Source organism: Phyllobates terribilis, unplaced genomic scaffold (assembly GCF_046119375.1).
Source record: "Phyllobates terribilis strain yellow unplaced genomic scaffold, ASM4611937v1 Scaffold_4__5_contigs__length_816908805, whole genome shotgun sequence".
NCBI classification, from domain to species: Eukaryota; Metazoa; Chordata; class Amphibia; order Anura; family Dendrobatidae; genus Phyllobates; species Phyllobates terribilis.
Window position 1 is genome coordinate 161,461,759 of NW_027362764.1, and position 21,540 is coordinate 161,483,298.

Here is a 21,540-nt window from a genome sequence, read left to right on the forward strand (position 1 = left end):
AAATTTTGTTTAAAGTACTATCGGTATAAAGCAATGGCAAATATTTCTGTACAACATGATGGGAGCCATGTGTACCTGGATGAGGATGGTGGCCATGTATATCTGGATGGGGATGAAGGCCATCTATACCTGGATGGGGATGGGAGCCATGTACATAGAGAGCTTGGTGTGAGCCGTGGAGAGCGAGGTTAGCTTTCTCAGCTCTGCTGCATTCTACATCTAGAAACTCTGATTGTGTCACAACAACTGCACCCAGTAAACTAAGTGTCACATTGTTAGAATCAGGCTCACTTGCCCTATATTATGCCACTCTCAAATTAAATAGCAAAAACCTGCTGACAGATTGTCTTTAAACCCCTAGCAGTATATTTCTAGTTATAAGTTATACTTAGTAGTTGGTATATGGGTATAGGAGGCGCTGTGGGCTCGTCACTACTAGTGGCAGCAAATTAGTGGACAGGGAACCAGAGTTGTCCAAATGGGTTTTGATGTAGCTGAAAAGAAGTAAATTTGCGCTAGTGGTAGTGAACAGAAGGACAGAACGAGAGATATATACAGTGCAAGAGATAATTTTATTTATCGAACATAAGCTTAAATAAGCATAATTAAAATGATTCAGACTCAGTGGGGTCACTGGGTCGGATAAGAGAATTGGTAAAAATATATATATATTAAGATTTTATAAGATTTTTCTTAAAACAATAAAAGGGATGGTGTCCACTGGTATAAGATCAACATAGGCCTTTTCCCTTAGTCTGTGGATATTCTATTGCAGTAGATGTATGAGGAGGCAAAGGCTTGTAGACCTGGTGAATAAAATAGGAATGTATAAATATGGTATACTAATGAGCGGTAGGGAACAAGTAGGTATCCTTTTGTTGTGGTTACCTGATACTGGTGCCTCGTATGGGGTACGAGGATCACTGGTGGTACGTGTTGGTGCCTAGGAGGGAGGACGAAGGGTGCCTAGAGTGGGGTAGAAAAGAGTATGGATTAGCGGGAGTGGAACTCGATAGAGATGTCTCTGTTGGACTCTGGATTGAGTCGTGAGTTACCTGTACTTGGTATGGTACTCAATAGGCTGTGGTAGTGGTTAGCTGTTTCTCCACAGTCGTTCTGCTACTGGGATGACAGTCAGCAGGCTGTATGGATAATACGGAATTCACTGGAAGGGTACTAAGGGGGAATAAGGGGAGAGACTAATATGAAATAGGGTGCGAGGCTCAGGGGCACAGGTACGAGATAAAGAGGTCAGTTACCTTCTAGAAGGTGGCGTGGGGTGTCCTGAGTATATTTTGATGACTAGGAGATGGCGGTCCTAGTCCTGTTGGGATAGTGGTAGAGGATATGTACCACACGACTGTGGGTGGATGATCTGAGTTAGATCTGTTAGGGGGAGGAATAAGAAATAAATCATAAATGGGCTAAACTTGTATAATCGTGGTACAAGCCTTGGAGACAAAAAGTTTTGGTTTTACCTGTAGATAGGTACAAGGGGCCTCCAGAGGCGTCTTAAGATGAACTGGAGGTAGTAATCCTGGTCCCTTGTAGAGTGGAGGTAGCACGAGAAGGTCAGAGGTGGGATACAGCAGGAGGCTGGTGTCTATATGCTGAATAGAAATCTATACGGAAGGGGGAGGGGGAGAGAGGGTATATCTGTTAGGGTATCACTGGGTAGTATCCAGTATTATACTCAGAGATGGGGGTTACCTGTTTCGTAGAGATTAGGGTGTCAAATAGTAGGTGCTGGTTCCAGTCTCCTTGTTGTGGATACAGCAGGGTGCTGTAGTGGGAGGCTATAGTAGTATCAGAGGTAGCCAGAGAGAGGGTGCAGCATGAGGCTATAGTTGTCCTATGTTGGGTGCACCAGGAAGCTCTGGCTGAGTAGAGAGTGCAGGTGCCAGATACGATAATATGAAGGATGGCTGGTGCAGGGTCCAACTGGGGGAGAGAGGATATATCTGTTAGGGTATCACTGGGTGGTGGTTGTAGCCTCCAGTATTATACCCAGAGATGGGGGGTTACCTGTTTAGTAGGGATTGGGGTGTCAAATAGTAGGTGCTGGTTCCAGTCTCCTTGTTGTAGATACAGCAGGGTGCTGTAGTGGGAGGCTATAGTAGTATCAGAGGTAGCCAGAGAGAGGATACAGCATGAGGCTATAGTTGACCTATGTTGGGTGCACCAGGAAGCTCTGGCTGAGTAGAGAGTGCAGGTGCCAAATACGATAATATGAAGGGTGGCTGGTGCAGGGCCCAGTTGGGGTGGTAGATGGCAAGTACTGCAGGGAGCAGGGAAAATCCGTTAGAAGGTCAGCTGGGTACAGTGGGACTTAGTAGGGTAGAGGCTCGTGGTTACTTACGGTCAGTAGAAAAGCTTCACCGTCTGGGGGTGGTGATCGAGGTCCGGAGCGAGGGCGGAGTCCCGGCCGGTGACTGCCGCGTACTCGCTGCTTCCGGGTAGGAGGGGGAGAAGGAGTGTATGTGGAGAGCCGCAGCTGAGGAAGACAGCCGCAGCTGTTGAAACGCGTCGGACTGACCCTTAACCCAGTGAAGGAGGCGCCCACAGGCCTCCGTACTTTGTGCACGCTGCACACCACGTGACTGCACGTCACGCTACCCCCCTCTCGCGCGCTTTCCTTGGAGACGCGCACCCTCGCACGCGCTCTCCACATACACTCCTTCTCCCCCTCCTACCCGGAAGCAGCGAGTACGCGGCAGTCACCGGCCGGGACTCCGCCCTCGCTCCGGACCTCGATCACCACCCCCAGACGGTGAAGCTTTTCTACTGACCGTAAGTAACCACGAGCCTCTACCCTACTAAGTCCCACTGTACCCAGCTGACCTTCTAACGGATTTTCCCTGCTCCCTGCAGTACTTGCCATCTACCACCCCAACTGGGCCCTGCACCAGCCACCCTTCATATTATCGTATTTGGCACCTGCACTCTCTACTCAGCCAGAGCTTCCTGGTGCACCCAACATAGGACAACTATAGCCTCATGCTGTATCCTCTCTCTGGCTACCTCTGATACTACTATAGCCTCCCACTACAGCACCCTGCTGTATCTACAAGGAGACTGGAACCAGCATCTACTATTTGACACCCCAATCCCTACTAAACAGGTAACCCCCCATCTCTGGGTATAATACTGGAGGCTACAACCACCACCCAGTGATACCCTAACAGATATATCCTCTCTCCCCCAGTTGGACCCTGCACCAGCCATCCTTCATATTATCGTATCTGGCACCTGCACTCTCTACTCAGCCAGAGCTTCCTGGTGCACCCAACATAGGACAACTATAGCCTCATGCTGCACCCTCTCTCTGGCTACCTCTGATACTACTATAGCCTCCCACTACAGCACCCTGCTGTATCCACAACAAGGAGACTGGAACCAGCACCTACTATTTGACACCCTAATCTCTACGAAACAGGTAACCCCCATCTCTGAGTATAATACTGGATACTACCCAGTGATACCCTAACAGATATACCCTCTCTCCCCCTCCCCCTTCCGTATAGATTTCTATTCAGCATATAGACACCAGCCTCCTGCTGTATCCCACCTCTGACCTTCTCGTGCTACCTCCACTCTACAAGGGACCAGGATTACTACCTCCAGTTCATCTTAAGACGCCTCTGGAGGCCCCTTGTACCTATCTACAGGTAAAACCAAAACTTTTTGTCTCCAAGGCTTGTACCACGATTATACAAGTTTAGCCCATTTATGATTTATTTCTTATTCCTCCCCCTAACAGATCTAACTCAGATCATCCACCCACAGTCGTGTGGTACATATCCTCTACCACTATCCCAACAGGACTAGGACCGCCATCTCCTAGTCATCAAAATATACTCAGGACACCCCACGCCACCTTCTAGAAGGTAACTGACCTCTTTATCTCGTACCTGTGCCCCTGAGCCTCGCACCCTATTCCATATTAGTCTCTCCCCTTATTCCCCCTTAGTACCCTTCCAGTGAATTCCGTATTATCCATACAGCCTGCTGACTGTCATCCCAGTAGCAGAACGACTGTGGAGAAACAGCTAACCACTACCACAGCCTATTGAGTACCATACCAAGTACAGGTAACTCACGACTCAATCCAGAGTCCAACAGAGACATCTCTATCGAGTTCCACTCCCGCTAATCCATACTCTTTTCTACCCCACTCTAGGCACCCTTCGTCCTCCCTCCTAGGCACCAACACGTACCACCAGTGATCCTCGTACCCCATACGAGGCACCAGTATCAGGTAACCACAACAAAAGGATACCTACTTGTTCCCTACCGCTCATTAGTATACCATATTTATACATTCCTATTTTATTCACCAGGTCTACAAGCCTTTGCCTCCTCATACATCTACTGCAATCGAATATCCACAGACTAAGGGAAAAGGCCTATGTTGATCTTATACCAGTGGACACCATCCCTTTTATTGTTTTTAGAAAAATCTTATAAAATCTTAATATACATATATTTTTACCCATTCTCTTATCCGACCCAGTGACCCCACTGAGTCTGAATCATTTTAATTATGCTTATTTAAGCTTATGTTCGATAAATAAAATTATCTCTTGCACTGTATATATCTCTCGTTCTGTCCTTCTGTTAACTACCACTAGCGCAAATTTACTTCTTTTCAGCTACATAAGTTATACTTACCCTGGTTTATACACCCGTAACTGCTCTGATTCAGCCTCTTTGAAACCTGCTAATGATCTCGGCATCCTCCTGACCATGTCCCTGACTTATGAGATTTTCTCCCTGATTTTGACATCAGTATGTCCCATGGTGAAGATCTACTCTGTGAACATCCAGACCCAGTGGTGCAACTAGAGTCCAATGGACCCTGGTGCAAGATATGAACCCCCCATCCTGGTGTGTATATATATATAAATATATATATATATATACAGTACTGACCAAAAGTTTGGACACACCTCATTTAAAGATTTTTCTGTATTTTCATGACTATGAAAATTGTACATTCACATTGAAGGCATCAAAACTATGAATTAATACATGTGGAATTATATACTTAACAAAAAAGTGTGAAACAACTGAAAATATGTCTTATATTCTAGGTTCTTCAAAGTAGCCACCTTTTGCTTTGATGACTGCTTTGCACACTCTTGGCATTCTCTTGATGAGCTTCAAGAGGTAGTCACCGGAAATGGTTTTCACTTCACAGGTGTGCCCTGTCAGGTTTAATAAGTGGGATTTCTTGCCTTATAAATGGGGTCATCCTGACCCCATCCTGGTATAAATATATATCTCCTCCATCCTGGTATGTATGTTCCCCTTTCTGGCCCCATCCTGGTATATATATCCCCCCATCCTGGTATGCATGTCCCTTATCCTGGGCCCCATCCTGGTATATATATCCCCCATCTTGGTATATATGTCCCTTATCCTGGGCTCCATCCTGGCATGTATGTTCCCCATGTAGGTATATATGTCACCCATTCTGCCACTGTTCTTTAATGCATAGAAAAAAAAATAATTATACTCACCTCCCATCTGCTCCTCCGCTGCGCAGACTCATCTTCTGAAGCCGGCAGCTGACTACAGCTGGCAAGTGATGGGAGCGCATCATGTCACTGCCATGTACCCCCAGTCACATGCACACTGACGTCAGCTGCTGGCCTCTGATTTGCCGGCAGCGTGTATTGCCAAGCACAGAACTGACGGGTCTCTGCGCCACAATATCCTCTGCGTCCGAGGATGCACATCCAGTTGAAGTTTGTGCTGGCATCAGCAGTCACCTCACATACATGGGCCCAGTTGCAGTCACGACCACTGCTACCTTGGTCATTACGCCCCTGTTTAGACCCCTGTATAGGGGTTAAATGGTGAATGCCAGGGACCTTATGCAAAACCTGTCAATGTAACCCATATTAAAAGCTGCCAGGCTTCCACCAGTGTTTCTTTACATATATGTTGTTTGGCATTACCTTGAAATCCTCCTTATTTCATGTTAAAATGAGATTCATTGATCTCTGCAGCAAACATACCAGTTCGACTGCAAGTGAAAAGGATTGGCAAACACTGTGTTCATCAGCATGTCTTTTAACACAGAGATCAATTATTTATGCCTGAGATTAAAAGAAGAGTACAAGAACAAAGCACTGAATGCTACATTATAATACCTGAGCAAACATTATGCAGACTATTGAAAATTCCCTGTTTCATTACTGCTACTTAATCAAGCTTCCATAGGTGCTATTAAAAATAGAACATTACTGAACAAATAAGCTAAAATGCCTTTAAGGGAAGATATTTTTCAGTAGTTAAAGAAAATTAAAGAGGCATTTATTATGTCCTACTCTCTTGAGGAGTAGACAAGAAATCACACAGGCTAGGTGAAGGTAGTCTTCCCTTTTGTACCCTGCAAGGAATTTTGAACTTGGCTGTACCCCGAAACACAGTGTCTGCAAATTGACTTTCTGGTTCTGGCTTATATGGTCACCTGATAAGGCTCGTTAAATGGTCCCTATTGACTTTTAGGATTGCTACTTCCTGTAGGTGGCACTAGAGTTCTGGTCCTCTTCCTCTCTGAAGAGACAATTTGCATATATCCCAATATGCGGCTTTAAAAGTCTCATCACCGTGACATGCTTAACATGTCGCTCTCCACAAGGAGAAATGTTACCCCTTAGATAAAGACCTGACGCCTCTCACCCAGCCAAACCAGAACTCACACTTTACACTAACAAGGTGCAAAGGCTCCTGAACACCTTGAGTGCTGTCTTTTGGCCTTTCGGCTTCACCACTTCTATGGCTTAAGCCAGTTGCTGCTTTTGGGAGATAGCCAGGAGGATTCGGGAGAGAGATCCTGGAAGCTGTGGATGATGTGAATCCAGCTTAAATTCTCTGGGACCGGTGATAGCCGGGTCAAAAATGGATTAAGTATTGACATCGCTGAAGATAAGTTGCTTTTTTCTCTGGGGTATTTGGTCAACATGGTGTTTTATAACATCCTGAAGATTCGGAAGTCTGAGATAATATGCCTGCAGGAGTTCAGGAGAGAAGGCAGGTATGTGCTGGTACTATCTTCTATGGCTGCTTGCCTGAATTTGATTACTGCCCTGAAAAATGGAGTTGCAAATCCTTTGCTTGAAGGTTTTACCTTTACTGTGCTTTACTCTAGGGGGAATATCCTACTTGTAGTTTTTATGCACAACCCTTTTGTTTGTCTGGATGACATTACTGTATTTTTAAAGAGACATTGCATTTATGTTCAGTACTCCCACAGGGTCCTGAATCGAGAAGGGCTCTGGACCCGGAAATACTAATTTTTTGTGAGATTTGGGATGGATCCCCAAACCCGGGAGGCATCCATTACCCTCCTCTTAATTTTTTAATTGGGAAGAATATTGTTTTTTGTTTTTCCGGATTCCCCGATGTACTGCAAGAGGTGTAAAAATGTTGGGTACACCCAGGATAGTTGCGAGGAGATGCCAACTTGCAGGAATTGCAATGGTTCTGACCATATGGCAAAAGACTGCACAAATCCTGTTATGTGCAATGCTTGTGGTGAGAAGGGCCATAAGTATCGGGACTGTAAGGTCAGGGCCAGTCCTAGGTCTTATGCAGAGGTCTCAGGTGGGGCGGCTGAGCCCCCTGCTGCTGTTGTTGACATCCCACAGGTTACAGGCCCAGATCTTAATGAGGAACCTGAAATCATGGATGCACATGCGGAGGCCCTGCCCAAAACGGAGTCTCCCAGCCCAGAGGGGGTGAGTTTGGAACTTGCTGAAGTTGAGTGTGAGCTCCCTCATCAGTTTGATGTCTGCGGGAAGGGGGAGTTGGGCGGTTCTCTTGGTAAGTCCCTCAGTGCATCTTGAATAGCTACTGAGGAGGAGTTGGCCAGTTGTGGAGGTCAAGGTGACTTCACTCTTGCAAGGTCCTCTGAGGACGAGGAGACTGGATCTTCCAGTAAGAAGCCCAGAACAGATTGGGCAGACGCCGGTGAAGATGTTTTAAGTCCGGTGAGTGAACATACAATAGCTACCCTCAGAATGTCTTCTCTCCTGACACCAGCGCTTTTTTAGGCATTCCAGCAGACGTAAACAGATTCAAGGAGTTGCAGTTCCAGATGGAAGACGAAAACGGTTGAAGAGGAAGTGGCCTGTTTGTCATCATGTATATAATACCATCATGTTATGGCTCTCCAGGTTAGTTTGGGCATTGCGTCCCTGAAAGTCAGGCAAATTAGATCCAAATCCAGGAGGGCAACCGTCCTTGATTATATCAAACAGATGAATGCTGATATCTTCTGTCTTCAGGAATATGGGATTGTGGACTCTCCAAGTGAGTAAGGACTGGCCTTATGGACAGCATATATGGTCCGGCTCATGTGTTAATAGGAATGATGGTGTAGGAATATTAATGGGTAACAGGGAGATTAGTTTAGATGGCTACATGGTGGTAGAGGTGGGTAGATGTATAATTGCACATGTTAGCTATAGGGGGTGGTGAGTTAGAATTATTAATGTGTACTGTCCATCAGGAAAGGACAAAAAAAGGAGCGGCTGGCTCTTTTGGAAAAATTAAGTTTGTTTCTTCAGGGCAAAATGCCTACAGTTTTAGTTGGGGACTTTTGCTGCAACACTGAAGGGAATTGTGACATAACTGGTAAAAAGTTATCCAATCTTATTTCTGATTTCTCCCTTCTAGATGCTGCTGCTCTTGAATTTGGCATCCCACCACCGCCAACATACCATGCTGATAGGGGTGGTATTGTGTCCAGAATAGATAAAATTTTGTTTTCCAAAAATATGTAGTGTATGAATTTTGAACAAAATGTTGGCCTTTTTCTGATCATGAGTGTTTGAGAAGTGTGTTTAGTGCAATTGATGACCGTGTGTATGGGGGTGTGGTATGGAAGTTGAATGTAAGATTGTTAGAAGATCAGGATATGATGAATGAATTAAAAATAAAGTCTAAAGAGTGGAGAGTATATAAGAGGAATTTTACATGTGTGCTTGAATGGTGAGACTGGGTTAAGGTATGTTGCAAACAATTCTTCAAAAAATGGGGCTATAAAAAAGCTGCTAAAGCAGATTTAATGATTTAAACAGGTGGATAGACTGGTTAAGAAAGTGTGGAGCAAGTGGTATGGATGTGTCTGATCTGCTGGTTGAGATGAAGAATGAATTAAAGCATGTTATGGATGAAAAAGGAAAGAAATCATTTATCGTACCAAAATATAACATCTTGAGAAAGATGAAAAGTGCACGAGGTTCTTTTTTAAGAAAAGGAATGGGAGAAAGGTTGATATGGATAAAGTCCTGGATAGGAACGGCTTGTATGTGTTAGGTGAGAATGTGATAAAGGAGGTGAATAGGTTCTATAGCAAGTTATATGATAAAAAATGGATTGATTTTGGTCTTGTTTCAGAAGTGCTGAATAGGTTAGAGAATAAGTTGGATAGTGATGAGTGTGATATTTTGAATGAGGATGTGATTATGGATGAAGTGGAAAACATGATGAAGAGTGCTAAAAAGATTAAGACACCGGGGAAAAGATTGATTGCCGGTAGAATTCTATATGAAAGCATGGGATTTCTTGGGTGCTGGTTTGACTGAGATATATAAGTATATATGTGGGAGAATGGTAAGTTGTGTGAATCTATGAAAGACGGTGTTGTTGTGCTTGTGTATAAGAAAGGTGAGAGATAGTGTTCAGAGAATTGGAGACCTATAACGTTGTTGAATTCAGATTACAAAATCTACAGCAAATTGTTGAGATGATTGGTAGTGTTGTGGGTGAGGATCAAGTGTGTGCTGTGCCTGGAAGGATTATGAGTGATAACTTGTTATTATTAAGGGATTTGATTGGAGACAGCATGGTGAGGAACAGAAGTGTATGGTTCTTGCAATTGATTTTGAGAAAGCGTTTGATAGGTTACCGCATGTGTTTTTGTTTAAAGTTCTGGAGAGAATGGGATTTCCTAAAAAAATTGTGAATGGGATAATGTCTTTGTATGATCGTGTGTCAAGTGTTACGGATCCGGGTGGTGGAACCTCTGTGCTGTGATACAAGGAGGGACCCGAGGGACGTAACTAAGTGCCAACCCAGACCGACCCTGGCCACACGGCGGCTTAGTCGACTCAGTGAACCAAGGAGGGACCGGGAAGGTGAATCAGGTGCCACTCTGGGACCAACCTTGTGTGAGAGCAGACGACTCCCACGGGACTGATGGCCGAAGCCGACAGGCATAGCAGTGTACTCGTGTGAAAAATAGAGTATTATGGATAATGGCATGTGTGATATCACAGTTTGTGGGATGCGAGGACTTTAGGACTTTTCAAAGAGAAGCATCTATCTGTGAATAAGTATGTCAGGCTGATCCTTTCTAGGTTATTCTTGATTTATAAATTAGACTGCAAAGGCGGTGGTGGTTCTGATGCACAGGGCATTTGGAAGTTTAAAAAAATGGCAGCACCTGATCAAATATCAATGAGTTTTATTGATGTTTAACTAAAGGGTCTTTTTTTTTTCCTAGAAAATTTAGGATGTCTTTTCTGTGTATACCTTTGGTTTGTTATACTAGAATAAATGCGAACCATGATGATGAGAGTTTGAAACAACGATGTTTAAGTTGATGAGCTTATATTGAGTTGTTTATAACTAAACTGAATGGTTTAAAAAAAAAAGAAACACTGTGTCTGCAAATCAAATTGAGTTTCTGGTTCTGACTTATATCCTAAGTCATGTGATAAGGCTCGTTAAAGGGTCACTATTGACTTTTAGGATTGCTACTTCCTCTAGGTAGCACTAGAGTTATGGTCCTCTTCCTCTCTGAAGACACAATTTGCATATTTCCCAGAGGAGCATTGCAGCTTTAAAAGTCTCCTCACCGTGACATGCTTAACATGTCGCTCTCCACAAGGAGAAATGTTACCCCTTAGATACCGAACTTTGCTGTAAAACAGTTGCCAATTGGTATCAGTGCGGCAAGTTAAACTGTTGGTTATTCAAGACATTGTAAATAGGAGTCACAGCAGCAGATTAGGCAAGTATAGGAGGCAATAGGGACAAGGAAAACTACAAGGATCAGATAGTAAATGAAAGCAGACTCTTTTAATCCATAACCTTCTTGTCTGAACAAACGTCTTTAATTTATATGTATTACAACAAAAACTTGTTCAAGTTGCAAATTAAAGGGAACCTGTTAGGATCCCCATGCCCTCCTACCCAGCAGCATTCACATATGGGCATGTGGGTGTGATAACATGATTTGCAAGATCCGGCGTCATCACCAGCTCCCTGAAAATTTGGCACATGTGGCTCTATTCGGCAACGTCATTGCCCCTCTGAAGCTGGGTGTACGCTTCAAAGGAGCACTGCACATGACCAGAAGTGCAGAAGACAGCTCACGTACATCTGAAGGAGAGTGGCGGACAGAAGAAGATGCCGTGACAACAAGAGGGTTAAGAGTGTTTGCTATGTTATGTTTTACTAAGTGTGCTGTGTTACATTTTAATATTTGTGTGATAAAGTGTGTTAAATTTTATCCCTATGGCCGGTGTTGTATGTCGGTTCTCCTATAGGCTTTGCCTTAAGGCCGTCCCTGAGTATGTGAGAGGTCTGTCCATTAGGCGAGCCATTCAGCAGATAGGGACTTAGTTGACACACATAGTACATTAGGTAGTTAACACTGGGATTAGCCCACAGGTTGGGAGGGGTTAGAAGAATTTTATAGAAAAGGTTTTCCAGGTTGCAGTAAGTTAGTCAGAGTCCATGACTCACACAGCAAACGACAAGTGTAAGTTCTGTAAGGAGAGTGAAGTGGGAGATGTAAGGCTGAACGGCCAGGAAAGCATGTATCTAGAAGCAGATACAGTAGGAAAAGGAAGTGTTCTGTCAGTTTGAGTGTTAAATAAAATGAGGACACGTCTGAAGCTCCATCTGGATGCAAGGATAGTCTTGGACCTATGGTACGGAAGAGGACCTGAAAAGCAGGCCTCTCTCTTCCAGAAGAGGAAGATCTCGGCCGGGTCAGAGAGGGAGAGGAAGATATTGGGAATCAGGACAGGACGGGGACAAGGACTGGTAGGACACAGAACCAAGGGAACACAATCACCACAAAAAGACTGTCTTAATCTGTATGCTGCAGACGTGTGTAAATTAATTGCACAGTAAAGGCAAACATGTTAACCAGAACCCAAGGTCTCGTGTCTTATTTGCAGCCGGTTCCGGTCTTAAAGACGGGAGGGTAACGAGGACTTCCGAAGTAACTATGAGAAAAGAGCGAAAGCCACCACACAGCACACTCCATCCAAATTCCTGTTTAGAAGAGGTATTTTAGGGAGAAGAGAACTCCTTTCCGGCCCACAGCAAACCAGTCCTGTTCCCCCCTTCACATCTTTGGCACTTTCAGTCATGCGCAGTGCGCCTCTGAAACCAAGAAGCACACACTCAGCTTCAGAGAGGCAATGATGCTACCAAATAGAGCTGCAACATTTGCAGGGAACTGATGATGACACCGGCTCTTGCAAATCATGTTATCATATCCACAGGGGCAGAACTAGTCTGGGAAAAGTAACGGCCCATTGACTAGTCAAAGCCCTAATTAGCACAGCAAATGGAGGTTATAAATAGTTTATTTAAACATAGATTTATTATTATTATTATTTATTATTATAGCGCCATTAATTCCATGGCACTTTACATGTGAAAAAGGGGTTTACGTAGCACACAACAAGTACAATAGTTTGAACAAAACAAGTCACCGACTGGTACAGGAGGAGAGAGGACCCTGCCCGAAAGGGCTCACAATCTAGAAGGGGGGGTGAGGATACAGTACGTGAGGGCACAGCTGGTTGTGCAGCGAGGGTTACTGCAGGTTGTAGGCTTGTTGGAAGAGGTGGGTCTTCAGGTTCCTTTTGAAGGTTTCCACGGTAGGCGAGAGTCTGACGTTTTGGGGTAGAGAGTTCCAGAGTAGGGGGGATGTGACGCGCCCCCTGGGACATATTCCTTTTTGAGGGGAATACCCGGCACCGGATCAGATGGGGGGGGGGTTTGTAGTCTCCGAGCGGCTGTGACCCGGTCCCGTGCCCAGGGCGTCAAGCTAAGTGTTATGTGGCAGTCCTACAGATGTTATTAAAGTTCTTTTATGTCGACTACGCCACCCGTTGTGATGCGGTCACTGTGGCCGCCGCTGCAGCAGGGTCCGCTGAGGCTGATGGTGGATGTGCAGCTTGGTGGGATAACCCCCAACGGGAGGGGTATAGCCTCAGAGGGGACAGGCGCAGAGGATGGGGGTTGTGGTGGTGCAGTGCAGCCGGCAATGAAGACAGACTCGGGTTGTGCAGTTAAGGGTGTTTACTTACTGCTGATGTTGTACTGGTCACTCCAGCTGTTAGTGACCACCCGAGCCGTGCTGCGTCCACCAGGTCCTGGATCCGGCCAACCCCCAAACAAGTCCGGAGCGTGGCCCTGAGCTCTCCCTCTGTCCTTTCTTCAGCCGTCCCCACCAGTGATCCACCTAGGTCCAGCTCCCTCGGGCCTTCTGTTGGGCAACCCTTGGCCTTAGGTTCCCTGACCCTCCATGTGGTATGCCTTCAGGGTGGATGTAGTGGGTGGCCGTGGCAGATGCTGCCCACAGCCTCCGGTCTCTGGCTAGGGATGTTTTTGCCCCCACCAGCTTGGGTTCCGGTACCCTTGTGCTGACTCCTCACCCGGTGCTCTAATTTGGGTTCTTGGGTCCCTTCAGTCTTCCCCCTCTGGGTCTTTCTCTTTCTTTCTCCTCTCTCTCTCTCCAGGGCTGCTGTTTCCTTTTCTCTCTCCAACTGACTTGTTCTCAGCGTCTGACCCTGATCTAAGTTGGTGCCCTCCTTATATATCCCTCTATGTGTGAGCTCAGGTGACCAGCACCCAATGAGCTCCTATCACTACCCAGACTGCTCCCCCTATCTGCCCCTACACTACATGGGATGTACCACCCCCCTCCCACTCCAGCCAGGAACAGGCTCGGTTGTACCTGCACATTTCTAAGTGGGAGTACCGTCGGCCTGCTCCTCTGGAATGGGATGTATGTAGTGCATGCAGTCTATCTGAGCTCAGTTCCACACTCCATCCTTACCCGGGAGTGGAATATCACACCTCTGGGTTGAGGTGCAATACCCCTGTAGCAGCCGAATCCTCAGGGTGCTACATTCCCCCCTGGTAAATCACAGCACGTCCTCGGGCTGTAAGACAAAACACCAAAACATACAAAATTTTTATATGAACATATAAAACATATAAACATTATATATAACTTTTCATATAAAACATTCTCGTAGACTTCTCTGGTCTCTGGTTCCTCCTCCGGACACTATGCAACGTGTGTCCGGGAAAAGTGCGACAGTCCTTCTAGAAAAATGGTTTCTCCTATAAAACCGGTAGGGGGCGCTTTAGGACGCGCAACTATATACAGGGGAAATTTGGCCGTTCTCAGTCCCCGGCCAAGTAAAGGGAAAGGGTTGGCTGCTCACAGTCCTCAGCCTGGTTTGGGTAGGGGACACACGGGTTAAACTGTTCACTGGTCCCAACGGGGACTAAACTTTAAAGCAGCCACGGTTACTTGGGTACCCCGACAGGTAACTATATACAGTCCTTTGTACTATCTCAGTCATAGTACCTTCTAGCCTTGAACCCGTCCGGGTCTTCTGGCTCCTCCTCCCTACACCGCAACTCCTCCTCTGTCAGGCGATGCACGTGGAGGGCGTAAGGTCCCTTGGCACACTTGTGCCGGGTGAACGTGACCTCGTCTCCGACGTAGAGGTCACGGCCTTTGTGACCTTCCGGCAGGTGGGACTCGACGTCTCTGCGGGTCACAAAAACGTCACCGCGGTTGTTACGGTCCCGAATAAAGCCCCACCCATGCTGCGGGTTGAACTTTATCACTGTCCCGATGGTGCGGGGACAATGCGCTGCACGGGGGTTCCTCCTAGTCCGGCTCTTCTGCTCCGCGCTCTGGATTTGGGCCTGTTGTTCTCTGACCCGCCTCTCCTCCCGTTCTCTCTTAAACTCTGCCAGCTGTTGACGGCAACACTCTGTACGTTCAGCTGCGGCTGCCCGAGTTTCTCCGGTGAACCCCATCAAATCTTCTCCCGTGGGGTCCCACACGAATTGGGCTTCTGCTAGAGGAGGCGAGACCCGAGCCACGGGCTTCGGAGCCGGGATTAGGGGCTCACACAAGGGCCCTAGTCTTTGCTGCCGCTCCAGCTCAGGGTACCCTTCGGGCCAGATGAAGGGCCGCCCGTCCGGCCATGTGAGCTGGCCGAAGAGGTCCTCCCCCAGGTGTGGCACCCTAGGTATTGCGGGCGCGGGCGCGGTGGTGGTGGCGCCCGGGTTGCCCAGGCCTTGCGGCCAGGCCTGGGGCACCTGGAAGGTGAAGGGCACCGTTAGGACGGCGGCGCCCTGGGCTACCTGGCCTTGCGGCCAGGCCGGAGGCTCCGCGGAGGTAGGGGGCGCTGTTGGTGGTGCGGCGCCCGGGGGTACTAGGCCTTGCGACCAGGCTGGTGGTAATTCCTGCTTTGTCACGCTCCGGGTCGGGGCGCGTGACGTCACAGGGGTCGCTGCGGCGGCTTCCGGTCGGGGCCTAGTCCATGGCGGTGACCTGGCGGCTACGGGCACAGCAGGGGGACTTTCGGGCTCTGCGACGGGGAGCTGGGGCAGGTAAGCGGTGTCACGGCTTGGGGTATAGGCGTCCCCTTTACCTGCCTCCATGCGTTCGGCTCCCTCCTTGGCGCCGTCTCCGGCCTTGGGTCCTCCCGCGCCATCCTCAGAGGCGGTCTGCTTCCTCTTCCAGGGTAGCGTGCTCCGTTGACTGGTCTCTGCTTGCTGGGTCATCTCCCGGCCCCACTCCGCCAGTATCTCGCGCTGTACCCGGGCCATCCTCCTTGCGAGGCCCTCCAGGGCAGTTTGTGCACACTCCCGGTCTCGGGGGAGCTGCGCTAGGATCTCCGCTAGACCTAGCGGGGTTGTGGACTCTAGCAGGCTCCTGACCATCGGGTCGGTGCTGCTCTGCTCGGCTTCCGGCAGGCTCCTGGCCAGCGGGCCGGTGCTGCTCTGCCCTCCTTCCTCGGTCTCTAGCAGACTCCTGGCCAGCGGGCCGGTGCTGTTCTGCTTTCTTTCCATCTCCGGGTGAGCTCCTCCGCTACTCCTTGTTAGACCTCTTGCCTCCGGGTGCGCTCGCTCCAGACTGCTCCAAGCGACACCCATCTTTTCTCTTCTCCTTCGTCTCCTCCCACTTCGAGGGCGGTCCCGGGGCAACTCGGTGACTGTCAGCTCCAGGGGGAGTTCTTTCACGCTGACAGACACCTCCAGCATCACAGTCTCTGTTGGTGGGGGCGGTTTCCACTTCTGGCGCCATTTTCTGTCCTGGCCCACGATGGGAGGTGGCCTCTTGCCCTCCTTTGGCACGCCCATAATGGCGTCCGCTGCTCTTCCAAGGCGGGAAATCTGCGGTTTTGGCGGGAATCGCTTCCCAGTGGCGGGAAACTCGGCAGATGGCGGGAACAAGCTGGAAATGGCGGACAATCGGCGGGAAACGACTGGTGATGGAGTCCGATGGCGTGGACCCTCCGGAACCGGCGGGAGACTTCTTTCTGAGGTAAACTTGCACTTTTCTTCAGGCACGCAGTACCCGGGTGTTGCGGGCACGTAATCCTGCCGACTACGCCAAAGTTGACGCGCCCCCTGGGACATATTCCTTTTTGAGGGGAATACCCGGCACCGGATCAGATGGGGGGGGGGTTTGTAGTCTCCGAGCGGCTGTGACCCGGTCCCGTGCCCAGGGCGTCAAGCTAAGTGTTATGTGGCAGTCCTACAGATGTTATTAAAGTTCTTTTATGTCGACTACGCCACCCGTTGTGATGCGGTCACTGTGGCCGCCGCTGCAGCAGGGTCCGCTGAGGCTGATGGTGGATGTGCAGCTTGGTGGGATAACCCCCAACGGGAGGGGTATAGCCTCAGAGGGGACAGGCGCAGAGGATGGGGGTTGTGGTGGTGCAGTGCAGCCGGCAATGAAGACAGACTCGGGTTGTGCAGTTAAGGGTGTTTACTTACTGCTGATGTTGTACTGGTCACTCCAGCTGTTAGTGACCACCCGAGCCGTGCTGCGTCCACCAGGTCCTGGATCCGGCCAACCCCCAAACAAGTCCGGAGCGTGGCCCTGAGCTCTCCCTCTGTCCTTTCTTCAGCCGTCCCCACCAGTGATCCACCTAGGTCCAGCTCCCTCGGGCCTTCTGTTGGGCAACCCTTGGCCTTAGGTTCCCTGACCCTCCATGTGGTATGCCTTCAGGGTGGATGTAGTGGGTGGCCGTGGCAGATGCTGCCCACAGCCTCCGGTCTCTGGCTAGGGATGTTTTTGCCCCCACCAGCTTGGGTTCCGGTACCCTTGTGCTGACTCCTCACCCGGTGCTCTAATTTGGGTTCTTGGGTCCCTTCAGTCTTCCCCCTCTGGGTCTTTCTCTTTCTTTCTCTTCTCTCTCTCTCCAGGGCTGCTGTTTCCTTTTCTCTCTCCAACTGACTTGTTCTCAGCGTCTGACCCTGATCTAAGTTGGTGCCCTCCTTATATATCCCTCTATGTGTGAGCTCAGGTGACCAGCACCCAATGAGCTCCTATCACTACCCAGACTGCTCCCCCTATCTGCCCCTACACTACATGGGATGTACCACCCCCCTCCCACTCCAGCCAGGAACAGGCTCGGTTGTACCTGCACATTTCTAAGTGGGAGTACCGTCGGCCTGCTCCTCTGGAATGGGATGTATGTAGTGCATGCAGTCTATCTGAGCTCAGTTCCACACTCCATCCTTACCCGGGAGTGGAATATCACACCTCTGGGTTGAGGTGCAATACCCCTGTAGCAGCCGAATCCTCAGGGTGCTACAGATGCACGGGAGAAATCTTGTATGCGATTGTGGGAAGAAGAGATAAGGGGAAATAAGGGGTGAGTAAAGAAGGCAGTCCTGTGAGGATTTAAGTGATAAACATTATACAGGGCTGGTTAGGCAGGGAATTTAGTAATACATATGTGAATGCTGCTGCATTGGAGGGTATTGGGGACCTGACAGGTGCCCTTTAAAGTTGATATATATTTTTAAATATATACAGTACATATTATCTATCATTCCTTCTTTCTCTGCTAAGTTTAGTAGCTTTTGTCCCCACCACTGAGAACTTATTCCCTTCTTTATACCACAATACATATATTTCAGTGTCTATGTGGACCTTTGATTTGAAATACTCCCTCAAATGTCTCAATAACCTAGCCCCATAAAATAAGTATTTTAAATCAGGATTTTAACATATGATAGGCATCCTTACCTTGATGCTGTGGCGTCCCTGAGGGTTCAGTCGCCACAGGGGTACTGCACCTCAGAACGAGGTGTGGTATCTCCTCTCCAAGGTAAGGATGGAGCACCACACAGGACCCCAACCACACACTCAACACTACACCACTCCAGTTCTGAAGGGGGCCTAAAAGCACCATAGTGCTGCCCCGGGCCTGAATGGAGGAGTTGGGAGGAACCAAAGTTAGGGGGAACCATGTAGTGAGTGAGGGTGGAGGAAGCACTTTACTTTAGCACTTAATAGAATCATATTTAACTGGAGGCCATTTTAATAACCGGGTCTTTGGTCGTGGGTTCTTGGTACGGCAAGTCAGTACGAAGCTGCTGCCGGCTGAGGGTCCACGGTTCCTGGTTTCAGGCCTCGAGACTGGGGGTCCGGGCAGAGTTATAACTGGCTCTGTCCCCGGTCAGGGTCCAACCAAGCAGGCCCAGGAGGGGAGCAGAGGAGTTAGGCTCCACAGGCGAAAGGATCTCAGGGGGTGCGGACGGAGCGGAGTCGCCACCTGCATACCTTATTCTGGCCCTGCCAGAGAGACCCTGCCGCAAGAGGGGGTACCGGTCCCCGATTATCTGACTTTGCACTTCACGTCTCTGTCGGAAAAGTCCGGAGGCTTATGTGGATCCCAGGGGGATACGGACGGAGCGGAGTCGCCACCTGTATGCCCTAATCTGAGTTTATCCAGAGGGACCCGGCCTTACGCCACGTTCTCACCACCAGTCACCAAAAAGGGCACCCAGTCGGTCCGGGAGCTACACGCTACCCAACCAGGACATCACAGTACCCGTACGGGACACAGTGGGGGACACAAGGTGGGAGAAGTTTACCAGGAGAGGAACACTTTAGAGCGTGGGTCCTGTCAAGCGCTCCTGAACTACCTGGAGTGTGCTGAACCCCACCCTGGCGGCCGCAGCTCGCCGTGTGACCGCAGAGTGAAGCTCTGAGCTGAGAAAGCACTACCGTGAGTAAAGACTTGGAAGACTTCAAATACTGCCTCTGTCTGTTCTTTCCTCCATGGCTCTGCACCCGCCAGCGCTCTATTCTGCAACCCTCTCTCCTTCCTACACTGCCCTGAGGCCCCGCTCCACCTGTGGGGAGCCGCACCAACTAAGCTGCCTGAACACCGGCCTCAGAGGACTGTTGCAGCACTGGTGATCCTCATCAGACACCACAGGTGGCGTCACAAACTTTCCCTATCCTATATAATTTCCCCCTTTCCCTTTTTAAGAGTGACCCCAAGGTACGGCCCCGGGAGCCGGCCTCCGCGACATCCCCCAAAACCAACAGCAAGGCCCGGGCGCCGAGTCGTTTCCCCATCCACTGGGCGCGTCAATGCACCATTTAGAACACTTGTGTTTACCCTTTAACCCCTTTACAGATATTTGGCCTTCATTGCAAGGGCTTCTTAGATGTCTGCACAGAGTAGCTGATAGCTGGTAAAGTGAGTTGAGAGAAAATAGTTACATGTCAGGTCAAAACCATAGAGAAGGGGATAATGACAAATTCAGAATCAAATACGTATGGTCAATCAGCCAATCACCATGTCCTGTCAACATGACCTTTCGTATCCCTCCCAGACCTACGTATCTATTTATTTATTTTACTTGCTTATACAGCACCATTAATTCCACAGTGCTTTACAGACATTAACGGCATTGTCCCAATTGGGGCTCACAATCTAAATTCTCTATCAGTATGTCTTTGAAATGTGAGAGGAAACCGCAGAACCCAGAGGAAACCCACGCAAACCCATACAAACTCCTTGCAGATATTGTTCTTGGTTGGATTTGAACCCAGGACCCCAGCGCTGCAAGGCTGCAGTGCTAACCACTGACCATGCTAACCTAGCATGCTGACATGAGAGAGAGCTACCTCCAGCACTGTCAGTGCCACTGCACTGATGGGAGCATAGCGGCATCTGACAGTGCTGACCAGACCTGGAGCAAGGACAAGTACATTTATTACAAAAAAAAATGCTAATATTTTTAAACATTTAAAGGAAACCTGTCAGGAGGAATGTATGCCCTATACTAATGGTATGATTGTATTGACGCTGTTGCTCTGAGTAAATTCTTATATTTCCTGTAGAGATCTGCCCTACAATTCCTGAGAAATCTGACTTTGACATTACATGTACAGCGGGTATGGAAAGTATTCAGATTTTTCACTCTTTGTTTAATTGCAGCCATTTGGTAAATTTTTTTTTCTCATTAATGTGCACTCTGCACCCCATCTTGACTGAAAAAAACAGAAATGTAGAAATTTTTGCAAATTTATTAAAAAAGAAAAACTGAAATATCACATGGTCATAAGTAGTGTTGAGCATTCCGATACTGAAATATCGGGTATCGGCCGATATTCGCGGTATCGGAATTCCGATACTTAATTCCGATACTTTTGCAATATCGTATACCGGAATCGGAAGTTCCCATAATGCAATGAGCCATTTTCATTTTATTCAGCCAATGAGGATCCTAAGAAGTGTGGGCACATCCTGTTAGGCATGTAGGCTTCTTAACTAATGGCATGGCTGTGATTGGCTGCTGAAATGATGTCATGATGCACTATAAAAGCCGCCGCCGCCATTTTGAGCTCACTCTGCTGTGAATTCAGTTAGGGATAGGACGCTGTTGTTCTGAGGGACAGTTTTAGCTACCTATTTGGTCTATTCTGCTTTACCCAAGCTACTTTATAAATCGCTGTGCCTTGCAGCGCTAGTGCACAGTTCTCTGTGCTGTTCACCGCTGTCTGCAAGGTCTGTGTGTGTGAGTGCAGCTCACCCTGTAGTGTGTGCTTCAACCCCGTCTGGTTGTAGTGCACTCAGTGTGTGTCACTGCCTCATACATTGTCCTTTTTTGCCAATTCATAATTTTTCCTGATATCTCCTATTAGTGTGGTGGTTCCATCCGTATTCAGCTAAATTGGTTCCAAACACACTATATAGGAGTAGATAGAGAATTTTTTTTGGTCTTGCAGCGCTAGTGCACAGTGCTCTGCATCTGTACTGTTCACCGCTGTCTGCAAGGTCTGGTGTGTGAGTGCAGCTCACCCTGTAGTGTGTGCTTCAGCCACGTCTGGTTGTAGTGCACTCAGTGTGTGTCACTGCCTCATACATTGTCCTTTTTTGCCAATTCATAATTTTTCCTGATATCTCCTATTAGTGTGGTGGTTCCATCCATATT

At 48.3% G+C, this 21,540-nt stretch overlaps 4 long non-coding RNA genes across 4 annotated transcripts; 2 read left to right on the forward strand and 2 right to left on the reverse strand.

Annotated features, from left to right (window-relative positions):
* Positions 1-769: 769 nt before the first annotated feature.
* LOC141264266 (uncharacterized) lies at positions 770-1,178 on the reverse strand. Its single transcript, XR_012319866.1, has 3 exons — positions 1,056-1,178; positions 889-966; positions 770-806 (listed from the first exon to the last, which is right to left on the reverse strand). It is a non-coding gene; the product is annotated as an uncharacterized lncRNA (long non-coding RNA).
* Positions 1,179-1,265: 87 nt separating this feature from the next.
* On the reverse strand, positions 1,266-1,923 carry LOC141264267 (uncharacterized). Its single transcript, XR_012319867.1, has 3 exons — positions 1,711-1,923; positions 1,479-1,622; positions 1,266-1,386 (listed from the first exon to the last, which is right to left on the reverse strand). It is a non-coding gene; the product is annotated as an uncharacterized lncRNA (long non-coding RNA).
* A 1,300-nt stretch (positions 1,924-3,223) lies between these two features.
* Positions 3,224-3,881, forward strand: LOC141264268 (uncharacterized). Its single transcript, XR_012319868.1, has 3 exons — positions 3,224-3,436; positions 3,525-3,668; positions 3,761-3,881. It is a non-coding gene; the product is annotated as an uncharacterized lncRNA (long non-coding RNA).
* An 87-nt stretch (positions 3,882-3,968) lies between these two features.
* Positions 3,969-4,432, forward strand: LOC141264265 (uncharacterized). Its single transcript, XR_012319865.1, has 3 exons — positions 3,969-4,091; positions 4,181-4,258; positions 4,341-4,432. It is a non-coding gene; the product is annotated as an uncharacterized lncRNA (long non-coding RNA).
* The last annotated feature ends 17,108 nt before the right edge of the window (positions 4,433-21,540 follow it).